Here is a 22,148-nt window from a genome sequence, read left to right as displayed (position 1 = left end):
GGGCCTTTGGCCCATTTTAGACCTCCGCGGTCTCAACAAATTCTTAGTCAAGGTCCGCTTCCGTATGGTCTGCCTGGGCGCTATTATCCCGTCCCTGGATCCAGGGGATTGGTACGCTGCCCTCGACATGAAAGACGCGTACTTTCATATCGCCATTCACCCTGCTCACCGGCAGTTCCTGCGGTTTGCCATAAACCAGCACCATTACCAGTTTACGGTTCTCCCATTCAGCCTCGTGGCAGCCCCCCACATGTTCACGAAATGCATGTCAGTAGTCGTAGCCTTTTTGCGAAAGAGGAGAATACGGGTATACCGTACCTCGACAATTGGCTCCTCGCGGGTCGGTCCGAAGAGGAGGTCCGTTCCCATGTGACAGTGGCCCTGAACACATTCCACAGGCTGGGTCTCCTCGTCAACGTGCCCAAGTCTTCCCTGATACCAACTCAAAGGCTGGAGTTCATCGGGGCAGTGCTGGACTCCGTGCAGGTGTGAGCGAGCCTCCCAGAACCCAGATTCCTGGCCATCCAGCGCATCGTAGAATCGATGCTAAGGTTTCCCACTACTACGGTCAGATGCTATCTACAGCTTCTAGGGCACATGGCAGCGTGCACTTACGTGGTCAAGTACGCTCGGCTGAGATTGAGAACCTTACAAGCGTGGCTCGCCCAATTGTATCACCCGAGCAGAGATCCCCTAGACCTCGTCGTGACGATTCCTGCCCAGGTGTTGGACTCCCTGTGCTAGTGGCTGAATTGGCTGGTAGTATGCAAGGGTATCCCCTTCGCCGCGCCGCAGCCTGCTCTGACACTAGTGACAGACGTGTCAGACCTCAGCTGGGGGGCTCATTTAGGGGACTTAAGGACACAGGGCCTGTGGTCCAGGGATGAAGTGTTGCTCCACATCAATGTGAAGGAGCTCAGGGCGGTTTGTCTAACCTGCCAAACCTTTCATGCTACTTTGGAAGGTCACAGTGTGACAGTTCTGACAGACACCACCACTGCCATGTTTTATATAAACAAGCATGGCGGAGCCCGCTTCTCTCCCCTCTGCCGTGAGGCTCTTCTACTGTGGGACTTCTGTATAGCCCACTCCATCCATCCTGAAGTGTCATACCTCCCGGGAGCACGGGACGAGCTGGCGGACCGCCTCAGCAGGTCGTACCGCATGCACAAGTGGTCGATGAGGTCGGACATCTTGCAATCGGTCTTCCAGAAGTGGGGGTTTCCTCAAATGGACTTCTTTGCCACCAAGGACAACAGCCAATGTCCACAGTTTTGTTCGTTCCAGAACCACAGTCCGGGCTCGGTCACAGATGCATTCGCGATCCCTTGGGGCAGGAGTCTGAAGTATGCCTTTCCTCCACTCCCGCTCATCCAGAGAGTCCTCCTCAAAGTTTGCAGGGACAAGGCGACGATAATTTTGATCCGCGTCAACACTGGTTTACGACCCTGCTAGAGCTGTCAGTGGCCGCCCCGATTGCCCTGCCCCTGCACCGGGATCTCATCACACAGGACTGCGGGTACCTGCTCCACCTGGATCTACAGTCTCTGCATCTCATGGTGTGGAAACTCTGTGGCTGAACACTATGGAGAGCGGTGCTCTCTTCCGGTAAGGCAAATTCTCCTTGGCAGTCAGAAACCCTCCACTAGGGCTACCTACCTAGCTAAGTGGAAAAGATTCTCCTGCTGGTATGAGCCTAAGAAGGTACAGCCGCTCCAGGCCACCATTCCAGTCATCCTAGAATACCTCCTACACCTCAAGCATCAAGGTTTCGCCCCTTCCTCAATCAGGGTGCATCTGGAGGCCATTTCAGTGTAACCACCCGGGGGAATCTGGGTGTTCGGTGTTTTCTAACCCCATGGTAGTGCAGTTCCTCAAGGGACTGGAGATGGTGTTCCCTTACTCACGCCCGCCAGTCCCACCCTGGAACCTAAATTTGGTCCTCTCCAAGCTCATAGGCCCTCCGTTCGAGCACCTCGCCTCCTGCTCTCTCCTCCACCTTTCCTGGAAGGTGGCATTCCTGGTGGCCATTACATCCGCAAGGAGGGTGTCTGAATTGAGGGCCCTCACCTCGGAGCCCCGCCTTATATAGTCTTTTATAAGGACAAGGTGCAGTTCAAGCCGCACCCTAAATTCTTCCCTAAAGTAGTCTCGCAATTTCATATGGGCCAGGACATTTGTTTGCCAGTGTTCTTTCCTAAACCACACACGGACCTGAGTCACGGTAGCCTGCACACTCTGGATGTCCGACAGGCGCTGGTGTTCTATTTGGAGCAGACCAGAACTTTCTGCAAGTCAACACAGTTGTTTGTCACCATAGCCGACAGAATGAAAGCTCTTCCGGTCTCGGCGCAGCGTATATCATCATGGATTGCGGACTGCATTCGCGCATGCTACGAGCTCGCCAAGGTTCCAGCCCCGGCGATCACGGCACACTCGACCAGGGCGCAAGCATCTTCAACAGCTTTCCTGGCACAGGTCCCGATCCACAAGATTTGTAAAGCAGCCACCTGGTCCTCAGTGCACACTTTCACAGCCCCCTACATGGTCAATCAGCAGGCCAGAGATGACGTGGCAGTCGGCAGGGCTGTTCTCCAATCAATTGTTCCATGACTCCTACCCTCCTCCGATAGTAAGCTTATGAGTCACCTAATGTGGAATGGACATGAACAAGCACTCGAAGAAAAAACGGTTACCTATCTCTCGTAACTGTTGTTCTTCGAGATGTGTTGTTCATGTCCATTACACTCCCCACCCTCCTTCCCCAGTCGGAGTCACTGGCAAGAAGGAACTGAAGGGGGGTCAGGTCGGCAGGGGTATATATGCACCGGCATGGAGGCGCCACTCTAGGAGGCTCCCCTGCCGACCCGACCGGAGCAGCTAAGGGGAAAAGTTTCCGATGTTCGTGCACGCAGTGCGCGCACACCTAATGTATAATGGACGTGAACAACACATCTCGAAGAACAACAGTTATGAGGGGTAGGTAACCGTTTTTTGTGGTTTTTTTAAGGGTTGTAAAAATTGCTGCAGAAAATTGATTGCTTCTTGTTGATGCCTGTGATTTTTAGTCTATAATCTTTGTGGCTTTGTATCCTTGGTTCTGTCACATCCACACAAGTTGCCTTAATATTAACTCTAAAATTGTACACTACTGGGGACTGTTGTAGGGAACTGCCTACTACTGATGTACTACCTTGCCTTCTACTGGACGGAATCAGAATTGCTAAAGTGTGTGTTACAGCCTCCATACTGCTCATGGTGAGTGGTGATTCTCCATTAGCTCAAGCGGCAAGTACTTGTCCTGCTGCTGCTATGAAGTGATCTCTGTGAAGCCGACTAGAGATCGGTCAAAGATGCAATGGGAGTACATGGGTTTGTTTTCTTTCCTTGGCTTCTGTAATTAAAAATATTTATTTAAAATAATGAATTGGAAGGGGAGCTGGCCCCAAGGCTTTAGGGGTGGCTAGAGGTGCTCTCTCAGCCAGGACCTGACTGTGAAAGGGAAGAAAATCAATATAGTGAAGGGGCCAATTGGGAACAGATTGCAGCGGTCTCGTTCTTCCACAGTATCTATTACAACTCTGTGATGTAAACCAGCTGCTGAGATTAGCCACAGTGTAACCTTGCTCTGAAGTTCCCAGGGGAGTTCTCTGGCAATGTAGGCTGTTTCCTTGCAATCTCATTTCCCACATCCCACCCCCCACTCTTTAGCAGGAAGTGACCCAGGGAGCGCCACTGAGAAAATGCAGTGGTCAGTGTTGTCAGCTCTGTTAATTTTATTGTGTGTCTTGTGGTATAATGTGTTTCTCCAAAAGCTACATCTCCTGGAGTCTTGTGAATATGTGAAAATCTCAGTTTTCATTTTTTAAAAATGAAGTTTCTTGCCCTCTTGGCTGTGGAAAAAAGTTTGAAAAGGTTCAAAAATCAGAAGGCAAATAAAAAGAAGCTAACTCCTAGTATTATTTAAAAGCTCATTATTTGTGGGGTTGGGTGATGCTATATATGGCCTTGTCCTGTGCACTGTCACTGCTTGGGAGCTTTGGTGTATTACAGATGAACTAAGGAGGTGGTGTTCAGATCTGAGTTAGGCTTAGGCTGGACTTCCAGGGAGTGTCGATGCCATGCCACTGGGGAGTGGTGCTGTGTCGAGTCCAGGGAGCTGGGCCTCCCAGGGCACAGGCCCACAGCAAGACTGGGTGTGTGGGTTTGCTGGTGCCATAATCTTGTGAGCTATTCCTGCAAAATGTTAGCATCACGTGAACAAGCAGGTTCAGATCCAGGGACCCGAATCAGAATCCAAGCCTGGAACATGGAGAGGACCAGATGAATTTATTGGTTTGGCCCATCTGAACTATTTTTGAATTGCAAAGGAGTTTTGTTTCCTATGTGGGAACCATGCTGTTTATACCACACTTGTCACCATGGGGTCTGGGCTCCTGTTGAAGGGGCTCCATTGCCTTCCTACTTACTCCAGCCCCTGACAGTGTCAATCTGGCTAACAGGCTGCAGTGTTCAGCTGGGCAATGGCCCCTAGGAGGGGCCACCTCTCTACTCCTCCTCTTTGCACCATAGGGATGGGCAAGCTGGTGTGGATAACATAAGAGCTAAACTGAGCTTTCCCCCAAAACTTGAGTCACAGTCTGAAATCCAAGTATTAAATCTTGGGAGAAAACCCCATGCTGAGTCAGGTCCTGTCCAACTTCATAGGCTTGGAGGGCTGCATGGTGTGGAAGTTAGCGAAAGATTTGGGGGTTCTCCCCATCACTAGTCTCTGCATAATCTTTCTTGATGCAACACCACAGCAGCTTGCTGCTTTGCTGCATACAGGGACATTAAGGGCCTGATCCAAAGCCCACTGGAGTCAATGGAAAGACTCCCATTGACTCCAGTAGGCTTAAAATCAGACCCTAGAACTGTCTGAACTCCATTGCCCCCTCTGCTCTCCTGGGTCCCCTAAATCTCGATGGACCCCAGGATCCCACCTGCCTTACTCTGTCTCTCCTGCTTTGATTTGTTAAGTGAATGGAAGAGGCCATGACAACTGGAAGCTCTTTGCTCTCATGGATGCTGTTACCCAGATGATAATAGGGGCCTGATCCCCAGCAGGAGTAAATCAGTGCTGCTCCATTGAAGTTGGTGGCGCTTTGCTGATTTAGACCAGCTGAGGGTTAGGCCCTGAGGAAGGTTAAGAATTCCTGCTGCTGGGCTGGTGGAAATTCTTAGCTTACTGGCAAATCTCTCTAAAACTGCTGGACGTGGTGTGGTGGACGTGGTGGGGGTTATGGAAATTAGAACTGTCATGTATTAACATTCCTCAGCTTCTTTATAGTTACTTATTTTTATTTTAAAGTCATCCTTTTTTTAAAGAAAAAAAAATAACCTTCTGTCTGCAGGAAACCATACCCCATAGGGAGGTGGCTGGGCTTTAAGGGGCTTAAATACTTCCTCCCCATTGTGGTCGCATAAGTCTCTGGCAGGCTTTATCCTGGATGGCTAGCTTTCCTCTCTCATTAGAAACCGATTGGGAAATGTGATGGGTGACTTCAGCTTTCACTTTCTGCTTCTGCTGGGTGGGTGTTCAGGCTTGTCATAGTTTGCTGGAGCCTCAGCTGATGGAAGCAGGGCACCGCTCTGAGGAAGTTTGTCGGGGGAGAGTGTATGGGCACCACTCTGGGGAAGCAGTGGCAGGCCACTGCCCTGAGAGAGTTCACAGTACTGGAGTTCCAGATGGCTCTCTGGATGGTCACACTGCTCATGTGTGGGTGGCGTTTCAGTGGCTTGGAAATGGAGCTGTGCTGTGAGCCAGGAGACAGTGTGCTGGAGGAGTGTGCATCCACCTTGAGCATGTTAGCAGACAGCATGGTTTCATTTAGTCCTCTCCCTAAACTAGACCAGATTTTAGAGCCATGAGAGAAAGCACAAGAGACCCCAGCTAGCTTGGAGAGCTGGGCTGCTTGTGCTGCCTCTATAATGACATGCCCCTGGTGTTCTCTGCTCCCTGGGCCATCTGGCCATTGCACGCTGTCAAAGCTGGGATGGATTAAGGCAGGATTCTGGAACCTGGGCCCTGCAGTCAGAGGGCACCCAGCTGGAGCAGTGAGTCAGAAGCAGGGCAGCAGGTGCCTGCCAGTGCAGTTCACAGCTGACTGATGCTATCTGGCTTTTTGCTGAGGTGGGCTGAGCCGATTGACGTGGGAGAAAGATCAAGTACTCAGGAATGGGAAGGAGAATAATCCATCTTGAAGGACAGAGGTGGGAGCTGGGCTACCAAAGGATGAGTCTGTCTAGTGTGTGGGGAGGGTAATTTGGTGGAAGTCCTAATCCATCTGTATGTGCCCACTGCCCCCTCCCTCCTGCTAGTTGTCAGCAATTGGTGGATACAGACTACAGCTGGCAGATAAGGCTTAAAGGCTCCATTTTTGGGGGTGCTGAGCACTTTCCACTCCCATTGACTCCAATAGGAGTAGAGGATCTTCAGCACCAAACAAGATTCGGCCCTATATGATGGACAAATCTCAAGCAAATCTAGCCACACTTGTAACTAAGGAAAATAGGCTACCATGCCCAGGAATTGTACCTCCTCCCTTCCAGTTAGGGCAGCTGAGCCAAATGCAGGCAGGTGTGCACATCTCCTTTGTGGAGAGGTTGCTCACCTTTTTGACCTGCATCCCTTACCCAGCCAAGCTGGGACAAGGTCAGGAAAGGGAAATGTGGACTGTTCTGTCAAACTGTTGGGAAAGCTGGTCTCTAGTGAATTGTTCACATCTGGGGGAGAGGCTTCCAAAGGATCTGTAAATAACCCAGTGGGGAAATTACAAGGTATTGTCTGAAATCAGCCGTTTGTGTCCCCTTGAGTCCCAGTCCCACAACTAATGTGTGTGGATGGAGGGCCTTTTAAGATACAGCTTGCAATGTACTGGGCAGGTCATGTCTAGGTTCCTTAACAAAGACTGTGTATTAATGTCAAAAGTGTTAAAGGTATCATAAACTCTTCACTGTCAAATATACAAAGAGGTCTGTTTTTTCCCCTTCTCTCTACAGAGACCTTGGTGTACTCAATTTCTTGGCAAACACCCAGAAGCACTCATTCTAAAGCTGAAAGGTTATTGATAAAACATAGGAAAGAAGAGGAAATAAAAAGCATTTATTCTGAAACTGAGTGATTACACAAAACAAACTTAATCAAAACTTAAAGTCGCACTCCTTTTTGGAGACAAAAATATTAATCTCTTATTTCTTTGAGTAAAAGAAAAAGGTTAATTTTACTTTCAATCCTGATGTGTAAAGGGTATTAACTTCTCCTGTGTCTAACAGACAGACAAGGTGCAGGAGAGAGACAGCTTTTTGTGATGTCTTTGGAACACTGGGCAGCTGGTCAATCACATATAGATACTTTGGCTGGCACCTGTTGCTTGGACCCTGGGTCAGGGACATCATCTGGTTGGGCCTTTTCTCCTTAGACGGGGCAGGGTTGTAGGCAGCTCATCTTGCTGATGCAGTGCAGTTGATTTTAGGACTTGATGAAAAGCCAAGAGAGTGAGGTATGGGTGGAGGGGGAACAACACAAAAGGGAGGGAACAAAACAGGTGCTTACATGCTTCTGAGATGCTGGCAATTGGGTCTCCCCACTGATGGGCTGAGGACTGGAAGCCATGATGATAAGATGGTTTTCAGGACTCTCAAGTTCCTTAAACAAGAGAGAGGCCTGCTTGTCTTCCTCTCGGGAAGAAAGTCTTTCCATCTGGTCTGCTCCTTCTCTCTTGGCCAGGGAAGATGAGATGAGATGGACGAGACAAGCTGTGATGCAAAGTGGGATGAGCGAGGAGAGGTTTTTTTTTCCAAGTCTCTTTTTAAGAAACTTGAAAGGGGGGAAAGTGGGTGGCATAGTTTATCCCCCTCGTTATTTTCTCCATCAGTTAGGCCTAATATCCCTCACACCAATTTTGGTCCATTAAGTTCTGGTTCCACATCTTCTGTTTTTACCAAGCATGATTTCAACACAGTCCTAAATCATATCAACAGGGCCTTTTTTGTTTACAATAATCCAGTTTCTTCGTCTGGTTCTCTTGCACTTGTTTATAATATTCAGTTATTGAAAACAACTCAATCTGTTTTTCATGGTTAATTTCCAGGTTGGCAAATATTGTAGGTTAGTGTAACGTCTTATGAACTTTCCCTTACTACTTACATTTGAGGCTACACTGGGGTACATTTTATAGGCCCAATAGTCAGAACAGGACTTTGGGACCAGGCTTTTCTGTGGCTGCTCCAGAAAATCCATTTAGTCAAATGGGAGTTTAGTGAGTGCTGGGTAGTTGGGCCTGTGTCTAGAAACTCAAATACAGCCCAATGCCCCAGAGAGGAATTGACGGGGCACAAGGTCTGGTCTTCTCACAGTATTTCCACCAGCCCGGGCCTGAGAGACCAATACTAGAACAATGTGATGAATGTTCCTGGGGTGTAACCTGGAACTGGGGTACTGCTGAACCATCTGTCTTACCAAACTGGGCTCCCTCTCACACTGTGATAATGTGACAAACTGCAAACCCCTCAAGGTCTTGTACTCACACAAACATTCACAGGCAGGGACACACCCAGCTGCTTTTGCCAGCCACTCATGAACCAACAATAGAGAGGCTCCAGCCAGTTCCCCTCAGCTTCCCAGCCTAAGACCCCAGAACTGTACCATCCTGCCCTGGTCAAAAGCCTGACCAGCGTAAGTTATCATCCGCCCCTTCCTCAATATGGAGAGGACAATGCACCAGGTTTTTGTTAACTGAGCTAAGATTTTTTTTCATGCACTTCACTCAAACCCCACTGTTTTTAGTTAAAATATAATACATTTATTAATTACAGAAAGATAGATTTTTAGTGATAAGTAATAAGTGTACATCTCAAAGTAGATTACCTAAGAAATAAAACAAAATTGAAATCTGAGTTCTATTAACTAGACAGGAATTCAACTAAGCAATGTCTCCCCCCGATAGTACAACCTGTTTACAGATCTTCCATACACAGGTTGAAATCCTCCTTTCCTGCCTGGGCCCACTCTCCCACATTTCCACATTCAAAGTCTTAGTCCTACAGATGTGATTCCAGGTGTTGAGTTGTGGGGGCCGTGAGGCCAAGTGATGATGTCGCTTTCCCCTTTTATAGCTTCTTTCATATCGAGGGAACTTCATTGTTCCAAGCAAAGTCATAGAATCATAGAATCTCAGGGTTGGAAGGGACCTCAGGAGGTCATCTAGTCCAACCCCCTGCTCAAAGCAGGACCAATCCCCAACTATTTTAAGTCCCCAGCACAGTTTGTGGAAAAGTACAGGCACAAGATGGAATCCAATATCACATGATCTAGTCACATGCCCTTGCATGTTTCGATGAGTCATAGCAGCCATTATCCATATGCTGACTGAAGCGTCCACAGGAAGGCACACCGAATGGGGATAAGCTTCTTATAATGTCTTTGTGTTTCTTAATGGGCCATTACCTTGAGTGGTTCATCCACAATGTGTTGGCTAGACTGGCTGTAAACTACCTTGTGGGTGTTACCCAGGAGCACACATTTGAAATACTGGCACATAGTCATTATTCATAAATTTAGATACAAATGTGATACATGCATACACATAGGATAATCATATACAACAAATCATAACTTTTCCATTGATACCGTACATGACATACTTCTCATAATCATATCACCATGGTAAATATGGGGATGCCAGGGTATTGCTTTGGAATACAGAGTGTCACAAACAGATCTTGGGTGACTGAGCTATGAGAGAATTACTCAACTGATAAGAATATCTACACAACAGGCCACAGGGATCTGTCTGTCCAGGGGTGGCCCTACAGTACCTAGATAGGAAGAGCTAGGGTGACCATTAGATAAAATGATGCTACAATTCACCTACCCAATCAACCTTTAGGGTTGAATCTTACACAGGACCCTGTAGCTTCACTCTGTACTGTTGACTCTTTGGGTCTGAGATGTGCTAGAGGCAGCGCTCCTCACTTAAGTCAAGCTGGAATTGATGGAATGATGGAATTTTGAAAGATTGGTCCAGGTCACAAAATTTGGATGTGGAGTTCCAAGTATCCAAGGCTCAGGAGGGTTCAGAGATGGGTTTGGGGCTGGGTTATTTTACAATTAGGGGCCAGCTTCAAAGGTCAGAGCTGGATCTTTATTTGTGCTCTGACTTTCCCTCTCTCCCTTCACATTTTTGGGTTTGGGATCAGACCCATCTGTGGTCATAAGACCCATCCCCGGGGCAGATCCCTTAGAGTGAGCAAGGTCTCCCTGGCTTCTCCAGCAAACACCATGGTGTATTTGGAAATCTTTATAAATCTTAAAAAATAACCTTGCTGATGACAGATTATGGTCCCTGTCTGGCTGCAGGGCTGCCTGTAAGTGCGCAGGACATGTGGGCAGTAGGAAAGACCTACTCAAAAGAGTACCTCAGCTGCAGCTTGTCCTTCTGCACATACTGGGCAGCCAGCTGGTGTAAGAGATGGGAACACATGATGAGGGCCTAGACCTCTAGTAAACATCAGCACTCTAAAGCAGAACTCCTGCTGCTTCCTGGCAGGGGACCATACTGCATAGATGGCAAAAGAGAACTCACAGAACTACCAACCACTACCAGGCAAGTCTAAAATTAGGAGCTCAGCTACTAGAGGTGATGGGCCTGAATCCCCACTCTGCCACTCCGAGTGCAGAAGTGGGGGCCCACAAGGATTTTAAAAATTAATACTTGTCACTCTAGGCTTGTATTACACTCCCAAGGTTACAGCTTTTCTCTGACCTTGGCTTGGTAAACGCTGCCACTACCCAAATGCAAAAAAAAAAAAAACAACCTTTGAACCCAGGAAGGAGCACTTGGGAATTCCTCCCTGTCGGGTACCCTCAAGCCCCCCCTCCCCCTTCGGTGAAGAGCTGAGAAAGAAAACAAAGGACATTAGCTGTGGCTACCAGCTAATCAAACAACATGCACAAACCTGTTAGGACACCAAAAATCCAATTCCTGTTCTGGGTCAGTCAAATAAGAACAGATTTTGTAATGGCCCCCGATAGACAGTTTTGTTTGGTCTCACATATGGCCTAAATGGAAATCCAGCCTCTCCACTGTCACAACAATCCTTCAGCAGAGAACTGTGTGGATACTGATAGTTACTACACAAGGTGCTGTGCATCATGAAATATAAACACAGAAAATGCATTTCAGCAACAGAAACCTGCTATGATTCTCCCTCTCTCCTCTGTACAATGAAAGCAAAACATGGACTTTTGCTGGCTGCATTTTCATTTTGGCTGAAAAGTTCATTCCTGCCCTCTCCTCTGTCCAAAGAGATAGCACCCCCCCACCTTCACCAAAATCACATATAGATCAGATTAAATGTTCTGCTCTATAGAGATTTCTGTGCTGTACAGAGAAAAGGTCCACAGCTCAATTAGGCAAGTCCTGTAATAACCCCCAACAAGGCAGCGGATATTTAGGACCCTCTTTAAGATACATCACTGAGGGACGAGGGAAAAGGAGGGAAGATTATGGGGAGTAGGAGAGATATTGACTCTACTGAGTTAAACCTCCAGTGCCCGCCCCCCAAGGTTCCTAAAAAAGTTAAAGACCTTTAAATAAACACCAGAGGTGAGGATGCAGCACATAGTCATTCTAGGGTGTTGGGATGGGGGGCGGGAGAGAGGGAAGGGCATTGAGGTCTCCATGTTTCTCCTGGGGAATGAGTGGGAGAGGAGCTGGCTCTAGGTCCTGCGTGGAAGTGGGGAGGGTGCACGCCTGGGAAGGGAGGGGGTGAGTCTCAGAGTCAAGGTGGGAGTGGGGCCCGCGGGGGTTTTGCAGCTGCAGGGGCTGGCTGGGGACACGGTGACTCCAGGCTGTGTGTGTGGGAGGGAGGAGGTTGGCAGCGTGAGGTGAAATGCTGCTTGCAGCCCGCTTTCCCCATCAGGGAGCCAGCGGAGACCCTCCACCTGGGGGAGCAGGGATCCTCCTGCTGGGGCTGAGCAGGGACTCCATTTCCCGCGGGCTGCCCCGAGCGCTGGGCAGGGGGCACAGCAGGTGCATGGGGGGGGAGGGGTGCACACCCTGCCCCAGCTACTCACCCATGCAAGACAGGAGCTGGTGGCAGCATGGCAGGGGCTCTGACTCGGGGTGCAGAGGGCGGCGGTGCAGGAGCTGCAGAGCCCAGGCTGCTCCTGGGCGCACTCTTGTTGCCCATCCCCAGTACTGCTGCTGCTGGAGGAGGCAGTGAGGGAGACTCCAGCATGGGTGTGCACAGTGCGGGGTGGTAGGGGGGAACGGGTGTGCGCTGGGGGGAGCAAAGGAGGGAGCACGGCCGCTTGCTGCCCCCACTGCCGGCTCTGTGCCACGATCCCCTCACAGTGCCTCCCTGCCTGCCAGCACACCTGGCCCCAACTGTTCTGGCACCCCTGCAGGCAGTAACCAGACTTTGAGTGTCCAGTCAGTGTTTCTGACTGGACAGTCATGTGCCCTTTTCAACTGGACTTTCCCGTCGAAAACCGGACACCGGCAACCCTAACCACCCCGACCTCCAGTCCATTGATAGCTCTCTTGCTGCAATAGGCCTTAATTTATAAATCACACATTCCTGGAAAGCCAATAAGAACAAACCCCTGGCAATTTCTTTCCTAATGTCTCAGGCAGAGCTCACAGAGAAAGGGAAAAAAAAAAGTTAATGGAGATATCCCATCTCCTAGAGCTGGAAGGGACCTTGAAAGGTCATTGAGTCCAGCCCCCTGCCTTCACTAGCAGGACCAAGTACTGATTTTGCCCTAGATCCCTAAGTGGCCCCCCTCAAGGATTGAGCTCACAACTCTGGGTTTAGCAGGCCAATGCTCAAACCACTGAGCTATCCCTCCCCCGATCACCTCTGCCTGCTGCACCTTTCTGCTCTGTGTACACAGCCAGTTGCTACATATTTTTCCTTCCTGGGAATAGCAACAACATTTATAAATCAACACAGAACCCAGCCACATAAAGAGAGCCAGGGAGAGGTTACGTATGTTTCTTTATTTACTTTGTTAAAAAGTTACTTTTCTTCTGTCTCCCCTGATTGAATTAGGGTTTTGGTGGTTGGTGTCTTGAAACCCAGTTGTGCAATTGTCTAGGTTTAGGTTACTGATTGTTTTGGGTCTGTGTCTCATTCCAAGAAAGATCAGAATATTTTGTTCCCATGAGTAAGCAAAGGATCAGAAAGGAAATATACACTCAGCTTTGGCAGCTTCTTTGTCTCCCGCCTGGTTTCCTAACATGAAAATGGATCCTCATGGGGAGAAGCTGTCTTGGGAGACAAAGCATTGCTTGCCGTCTTTGTTTCAAGAGGAGGTGTAAATACAGCTTCCTCACTCTCTGGTTAAGAACAAACTCTCAGGCTTGGGGCTGTCATGGGCTCTAAGCAGACACAAACCTAATGATAGGTCAGATACAAGGTCTTTAATATGGCTATGGCAACGCTTACGTGCCTGTTCACTTACTAAGATGCTTTGGGTGTGACAACATTAGGACCCCATTTACACTAAGCAAAATGGCATTGCAACAACTCACATCTTACAGGTATGGTTGTAGCCCTGTGTTGTGGGTCTCTTGCAGCACCTATTCCATTGTGTTGGGAGTATAGGATTTGGGGTAATTTCCAAACAGGAGGTACTGCATTGTGGGATGCGCCAGTGCAGATGAAATGCTTGTAGTTTCCTTGGAAGAAAACTACAGCCTGCACTGATTCAGCAGAGCTCAGATAAAGGTCCCAGACACAACGAACAACCACAATTTGTAAAATACCTGGGACAGCTGTTGCACAGAGACACAAGGTATCACCCGGCACTGTCAGATCCAGGCATTCAAGCAGTGGTCTGGTGCAGTCCTCTTTTTGCTTAGTGTATGCAGCACATTAGGGTGCCAATGTCACAAAGTGAGACCGAGTAGTCCTGGCACCTTGGGGATGAGCAACACCATTCATTTGATAACCAAATAAATTATTGGGAAGAGGGAGAAGAGATGCACACAGCTTCAAAGCACCAGGCTGGGTCTTAGCCACATGACTCCCACTAATATCAATGGCAGATGCACAGGTTGAACCCTCTGCTGTTCAGAAAATGTACCCCAGTCATGCAGAGATCAGGCAAATTCTCCTCTTAGAGCCACTCAATGGAGTTCAACTTGGATATTCTCCTCCACTTGCATGCAGAGATCTGCCAGGGATTAGACAGCATGTGCAAGAAGAGCACAATATGGGAGTCAATATCTGCCACGTTTTTCCCTAAGTGAAGAGATTTCCCATCACCCCCCAACCAGCTGTCTCAGAGGTCCATTTTAGCTGCCCCTTTCTGGAGCCCTTCAGATCGTGGACTGTTTCTTCTAGTGCTGCAAGTGCCTGGGGAAATCCCATTGCTCCTACTTCCTGAACAGCTGTCAGGCAGGTCCACTGACCCACAGAATCTTCCTGACTTGACTGCCAAAGCAGGCTTTGATAGTCACTTGCATATGCTGGAAGGCCTTTGCAGGCCACAGAAAGGGTCCCTTGCATTTTCTTATACCCCTGTTGGACTCCTACAGAGAGGCGAATACCAGAGATATAATGCTGGCTGATGGCTTGGCAGACTGGATGGACAGAGGGAACAAAGTCAAGGGCAGCAGCCCTCCGAAGCAGAGGAAAAACTCAAGCAATTAGGGCAATTAAAGGGTTACAGGCAGACAACCAGCAACTGTAAGGAAAGCTGCAAAAACACTGGATGTGGGGGGAGCCAAGCAGGAGTCACTGTACAGTTCAGGATAAAAACTGTGGCTGGGGGATTGCTCACAGCTTCACTAGTCCCACTAGTCCCAGCTTGAGTCACGGCAGAGAATGGTGTGAAAGGCACTACAGTATCTGGGTAAGCGATCACAGCTACTGTCCCTGCAGCTAGAGTGTGTGCTGGCTTGGGGATAGGGTTCACAGCTCCTTGCAGCCTCCACCATAGGAACTGCTGCAGGAGAGCCATGGGGAAGTAGGGTGACCAGACAGCAAGTGTGAAAAATCAGGACAGGGGATGGGGGGTAATAGGAGCCTATATAAGAAAAAGACTCAAAAATCAGGACTGTCCCTATAAAATTGGGACATCTGGTCACCCTATGGGGAAGCTAAGTAAGTTTTACTCCAATGGGCGTGAGGGAAGCTGATAGCAATCAAATAGAGAGATGATGTGTCAGCAACTGTCAGCAAAGAGCAGCTACGAAGCCTGTGCTTTGTGCTCCTGCTTCCCTAATTGACTCATTGTTGTTCCATCTTTTTTTAAATTTTGTGGGTGGGCAATTTGCTTCCTACACGAAGAGAACAGTGGCTGGTAAACTGGATTCCACCCCCACCTCTCCTCCCCCACCACACACACAAACTCCATCCCCCCCCCCCTCTTCCCACCCCCGTCCCCAGCTCCCCACTGTCTTCCCACATGCTGGAACTTTCCCACAGTCTTAGCCTCATTCTCAAGCCTGTTTTCATTAAGAGGGAATTCTAAGCCCCGTTCTGGATGTAACACTGCATGGACAAGCGCAACAGGTGGTGTGATTTTCAAATCCAGTGGGGAGGAAGACAGACAGACACACACACATACACACACACACTTCAAACTATCACAATCTTTCACATATATAAGAGTCAAAGCAAAAATAAGACCAAATCCAAATCTCAGGGGGAAAAGTCTGAGTCCGAATTGTACCCGAGGGCGCTCAGCAGACATGAGCCCCTGATGTCAAAATGGGCTTGTCAAAAAATGGATTTACAGTGCTCTGGCCTCAAACACAGATGCTGCTATACTTAGAAAAAGCCTTTTAAAATGGGGGAGGGAGTAGTCCCTATGCTGAAATAACATGGGGGGGCTTGTATAATATAGCAAGTCAACCAATGTCAGGAAATTCAAAGCAGAGGTCATCATCCCTGCTGTAGTAATGGCCAGAGAGCAGCCATAGCAGCCTAAGCCTTTGGTTTCATGCCCTTTCCGCGGACTGGATAACAACTGTAGTTAAACACAGATTTTAAAAGAATTGCAAAGGGTTTTATGGCGAGTGGGGTTAGCAGAGAGTCTAGTATCAGACCGTGTTAGTGTGGATCTGTAAAAAGCGACAAAGAGTCCTGTGGCACCTTATAGACTAACAGACGTATTGGAGCATAAGCTTTCGTGGGTGAATACCCACTTCGTCAGACGCGTCTGACAAAGTGAGTATTCACCCACGAAAGCTTATGCTCCAGAGCATCTAGTAGTTGTACAAGGATTCTGGTTCTGTTACCGACTCACTGCATGACCTTGGGCAAATCATTTCACCTCTCTGTGACTCAGTTTCCCTAAAATAATATTTCTCTGTCTCCTACAGGAATTGTGAAGTGCTTTGAGATCCTTGGATGGAAGTAACAACAACCACCATGCCCCTTTAACAGGGTTTGAATCCAGGACCTCCAGCACAGACCTGAAGCTAGAGGACTAAACCTATTAGCTAGCAGCAGTAATAACATCACCACTTAATGCTAATCTATCATTTTAGATTCCCTAGCACTTTACAAAGTCAGTATCATTGTCCCCATTTTATAGAAGGGATAATTAAAGGCTAGGGAAGTGAAAGGACTTGCTGAAGGTCACTCAGCAGGCTAGCCAGGAATGGAACCCAGGCCTCCAGAGTCCCAAGGTAGTGCACGCTGCTACACTGCCTCCCTGGGGGAGATATCCTGCTACTCTGGATGAGCAGCAAATGGGGACACAAACAGATTTTGAGCATGTTGCACAATGTTGTCAGAGAAATAAAAGAGAGGTTTGGGTGGTTTTAATTTGTCAGGTCCTTGAAATAGGTGATAGCCCCGGGACAGCACTGTCTGTTGCCTATGAACACAGTGTATTTAGTACTCACAGTTGTTATTCACTATTTTCCCAGTGCCCCACAGTGTGCTGGGTGCTTTTCAGGACAAATAGAAAGGTATGGTCTCTGCCCCTAGTCTAGCCATGGTGCTGATCCCACAATGAGTTCTGGGTAGACAGACCATAGAAGGAGGGATAGCTCAGTGGTTTGAGCATTGGCCTGCTAAACCCAGGGTTGTGAGCTCAATCCTTGAGGGATTCATTTAGGGAACTGGGGTAAAAATTGGTCTGGGGATTGGTCCTGCTTTGAGCAGGGGGTTAGACTAGATGACCTCCTGAGGTCCCTTCCAACCCTGATATTCTATGAAGTCTCTGAGGCAGCATGTCCAGCTGTGGACAGGGTCCAGCTGTGTGATGCTTGTGGCAGGATTGGGGTCCAGGTTTCTATACCAGACCCATCACCTCTAGTAGCTGAATTCCTAATTTTAGACCTGCCTGGCAGGGGTTCGTAGATCTTGACATCTGTGATACATGAAGGGGGTGGGGGGAGTAGCTCCCTTTGATGGACACAGTTAGCTGTAAAATCCCTCTTGGTCTGTTCTCTGCTTGGTTTACCTGTAAAGGGTTAACAAGCCCACAGGTAAAAGAAAAGGAGTGAGCACCTGACCAAAAGAGCCAACGGGAAGGTAGATTCTTTTAAAATTGGGGAAGAAACTTTCCCTTTGTCTGTTGTTCTCTGGGCTGCAGGGATGGAGCAGCAATGCTGTATAAGGCTTGAACCAGGTATGAAAATTCATCTTCCATACCTAGAAGAAATTATTTGGATAGGGAATGTTTAGTTAGACACAATCACGTTTATTTTTTTATTTTGGCTTGTGGATCTCCCCTGTGCTAACCGCAGATGCTTTTGTTTGCTTGTAACCTTTAAGCTGAACCCCCCAAAAAAGCTAGTTTGGGTGCTTAATTTTTGGAATTGCTCTTTTAAAATCTAACAAAAGCCTAAGTTCCAGATATGTTCCCCTCCCAAACTGGATTTCCCCTCTCATTTGTTTGACCAAATCCACTCCTGTAACATGCACAAAAATAAATACCCTGTACCAGAAACACTAACCATAGTGAGACAAATCCCACCTTCAGTTATTTCCTAGCAACTATTATTATTTATGTGTGTGACAGTAGCACCTAGTACCAGTTAAGGTCAGGGCCTGTTGTGCTATGCATTGTATAAACACTTCCAGCTTGTCTACACACATAAATAGCACAGATTTCACTGTCATTTTCTAAACTGATTTAGTGAAATCAGTGCCACCCTCTTGTGTGGACACTGTTAATTGGTTTGAGCATGGCTAATATAATTTTTGCTTAATTCAGTTTACTACTAGGCTATAGGGAGAGATGGTGCCTGGCTGGAAGGACTAATCTAAATAGACAAGGCAGATAAAGGGTGCAAGGGAACACAGGTGAATTTACTTGACCAAGGCCACACAGTGGGCTAGATGCAGAGCTGGAAATAGTGCCCAGATCTCTGGACTCCCACTTCAGAGCCTTATCTACTACATCACGTTGCCTTGGAATCTCAGACTTGTTTTGCGTCAGTGGAGTTGCATGTGCATAAGGGTCCAAACCCTGCAAAACTAGCCGAAATCAATAGAAACTGAGGACACTCAAGATCTGGCCTTATAGCAGAGCAGAATTTAGACTATTTATTATTATCCAGTATGTTTAGCAGTGAATAAAGAGAACTAAAGAGTATAGTTGGTGTTAATGTTGCTGAGTGATTTAGGTAGTACCAAAACACTCAGGCCACCAAAGAGGAAGGAGGCTCAAAATGGATGGGCCAAGTGGTTTTAATAAAATTTACCTATTTTAAGAACAGCTGGGCCCTGATTGGAGCTGTGCTAGGTACTGTACACAGTCGCCCTGACCTGTGAGTCTCTGAGTTTCTCCCCTGCTCCTGTTGCCCCATGTTGGTTCTGTGCTGAGAGTGGAAGTGGGGGTGATGCTAATCTGAACAATCTGAGAGAATGCCAAATCCAAATCAGTTGGCCATGGTGACTTCTCCAATTTTATGGTACTCGCTGGGAGGTGGAGCCAACTAGGCCTATAGCAACCAGAAAATCAAGAAGAAATAGAAGCAGGAGAAAGTGGGGGAGGGAAAGAGATAAAGAAACTGAAGGAGAGAAAGAATGAAAATAGGACAAGTAAAAGAGTGAGAGAAATGTGCTGCAGAAAGGGAACAGAGGGAGAGAAACAGGAAGAAGGGAGAATGAACCAATGGAGTGAGTGTCACTTAGCACTTTCACAGTACTCTACCCTTTGTAAGCACTGTACAGACAGTGGACCAAATTCATCTTTGGTGTGACTCCATTGACGTCAGAGGAGTTAGGCCTGTTATCTAGTTAATTAGTTAAGCAATCCACAATCAGGATTTGATTCAGGTTCAGGCTAGATTAGGCTTCTAGCTAGCCAGAGAGAGAAATGACCAATGCTGGCTGGAGCCATGAACACAATATCACCTCCTCTGAAATGCAGAAAGAGGAATGGACAGGAGAAGATGAGGATGAAAATAGAGATCCCAATCCATCTCCCTTGGGAGTCAGTTGAAGATGCCCAGCCATGTCAATGGGCTCAGAGAGAGGAGTGGTTTTGCTGTAATGCGGTGAGGGATTTTTAAGACGGCAAGTCAGTTTTTGGAAGCATTAGGTGGCCAGTGGAGGAAGCTCTGTGCTACCAAAAACTTCTTTAACTTGCACTCCTTGAATTATGGCTGCTCCCACCCTCCCTACAGCCCTCCCCCACAGTTCGCCTTTCTCGGAGACTGTAAAGTAGCAGTGAATTTAAGGAATTTGTCGCTATGCACTGAGAAACCTGTGCCTTTGCCAGCTGTCAGCAGCCCTGCTGCTGGGAAAGCTGGGAGGGTCCAAACAGATGCAAAGAGAGAGAAACTTAGGGCTGGTCTACACTGGGGGGGGGGATCAATCCAAGATACGCAACTTCAGAAGTCGAAGTATCTTGGATCGAATTACCTGGGATCCACACAGCGCGGGATTGACGTCTGCGGCTCCCCCGTCGACTGCGCTACCGCCGCTTGCTCTGGTGGAGTTCCGGAGTCGATGGTGAGCGCGTTCGGGGATCGATATATCGCGTCTTAACGAGACGCGATATATCGATCCCGGATAAATTGATTGCTACCCGCCAAGTGAAGACATACCCTCAGGGTGAAAAACAGCAAGCAAGGCTGGACAGTAGCTACATGTGCTCCAGGGCCTGCTCCAGCTCCTACTGAAGTCAATGGGAGTTTTGCCATTTACTTCAGTGGGACCACCAGCATTTGCACCTGAGTGAGTGATATTAGAGACCAGATGCCAGCACCATCTTAATCTCAAGTAAAAGAACTGACTTGGGGAACCTTCATCCCATGCAAATGTTGAGCTCCCGAACCAGCCACATCCAGGGGCGGCAGGTTTGTAGAAGTTTTGGTGGTGCCCAGAATGCTCAGAGCCTGCCCCCTCCCCAAATTCTGCTCCCCCCCGAGTCTCCCCATCCTGCCCAGAGGAGCCCCGGGCTGGCTGAAGCCTCAAGCCCCCCTCCACCTACCCAGAGGAGCCCCAGGCCAGCTGCAGCTGCACTGTGCCTCCCCTCCCCGGACCAAAATTCTGGGAGAAGTTTGGGTCGGGGGAGGAGATGCAGGCCCTGGGCTGGGGCGAGGGATTGGGGTGCAGGAGGGGTGCAGACTTTGGGAGGGAGTTTGGGTGGGGGAGAGGGTCTGGGGTGCAGGCTCTAGGATGGAGTTTGGGTGCTGGGTGCAGGCTCTGGGCTGGGGCAGGGGGTAGGGGCGCAGGAGGGGGTGAGGGATGCAGGCTTTGGGACAGAGTTTGGGTGCAGGCTCTGAGCTGGGGGTGGGGGTGCAGGCTCTGGGAGGGAGTTTGGGGATGGGAGGGGTGCAGAAGGAGGGGGTGCAGGCTCTGGGAGGGAGTTTGGGGGCAGGAGGGAGGGGGCAGGGGGCGCATGCTCTGGAAGGGAGTCAGGGTGCGGCGCTTACCTGGGGCTCCTAGGCAGGGCGGGCTGGGGGGCCTCCACACGCTGCTACCCCCAGGCACTGCCCCTGCAGCTTCCTATTGGCCACAGGGGCACATGGGGTGGGAGCAGCACACGTAGACACAGACCCACCCCGGCCAGGGGCTGCAGGGAGGGGCCAGCAGCCACGTGGAGCGAGCAGATAGGAAGCCGCTCAGCTCCACTGCACTGCCAGTGGTGGATGGGGGCCCCAGGCCATTTTAAATTGCAGGGGGGAGCGCCCAGAGTGGAAGGCGGGGCCGAGGGAGAGACCTGGCCTCAAACTTGTGTTTGAATATTCCTGGTGCCCAGGCACTACGGGCCCACATAACTCGCCGCCTATGGCCACATCTCCTTGCAGGTAGCACTGAAGTGGCCGTATATGTATGAGTACCCATTCGATTACAACATCCTGCAGCTGATTGAATTGGGGTTGCCAGGTGTTCGGTTTTCAACCAGAACGCCCGATCAAAAAGGGACCCTGATGACTTCAGTCAGCACTGCTGACTGGGCCATTAAAAGTCCAGTCAGCAGTGCAGTGGGCTAAGTCAGGCCCCCTGTCTGCCCTGGCTCCGTGCAGTTCCCAGAAGCAGCCAGCATGTCCCCATAACCCCTAAGCACATGGGCGGCCAGGGATGCTTTGTGTGCTGCCCCCACCCCGAGCGCTGGCTCCGCAGTCCCATTGGCCAGGAACCACAGCCAATGGGAGCTGCGGGGGTGGTGCCTGCGGCTGGGGGACAGCGCACAGAGTCATGCCCCCCGCATACACATGTGCTATTCTCCCCCCTCCCCATCCCAATAGTGCCCTCACTCTGGCCATGCCTTTCTTCAACTGGCGTTAAATAGCTGGATCGCTGTGTGGGGCTGCAGCAGAAGGAGTGGAGTGCCTCCCAGCTCTCCCAGCCCCTCTGTGCCTGAGCTGGCTTTAGAACTCCCACTCCATCTATGGGAGCAGACTCCTTTAACGGCAGCCTTTGGGGTCCCCAGGACCTCCGTGATGGTGCAGTTGCAGTTGGAGTGGCCCAGCTACAAATGCTGACCTATTCAGAAAGGCCTTTGTCAGCAGATAGAGGTATTGTTGGGGTAGCTGTATTCCCCCTCCCTCAGCTGCCTTTCAACAAGCTGTCACTCAGCTGCTCTGTATTACAGGAATATATCTCTGTCAAAGAGTATATGGGGAAATGCTTGCCTCCTCCTGAGCGCCCCCAGAGCACCTCAGAGTTTGCCTCCCATTGTT

Source organism: Chrysemys picta, chromosome 10, assembly GCF_011386835.1.
Source record: "Chrysemys picta bellii isolate R12L10 chromosome 10, ASM1138683v2, whole genome shotgun sequence".
Taxonomy (NCBI): Eukaryota; Metazoa; Chordata; order Testudines; family Emydidae; genus Chrysemys; species Chrysemys picta.
This window is presented reverse-complemented; position numbering follows the sequence as displayed.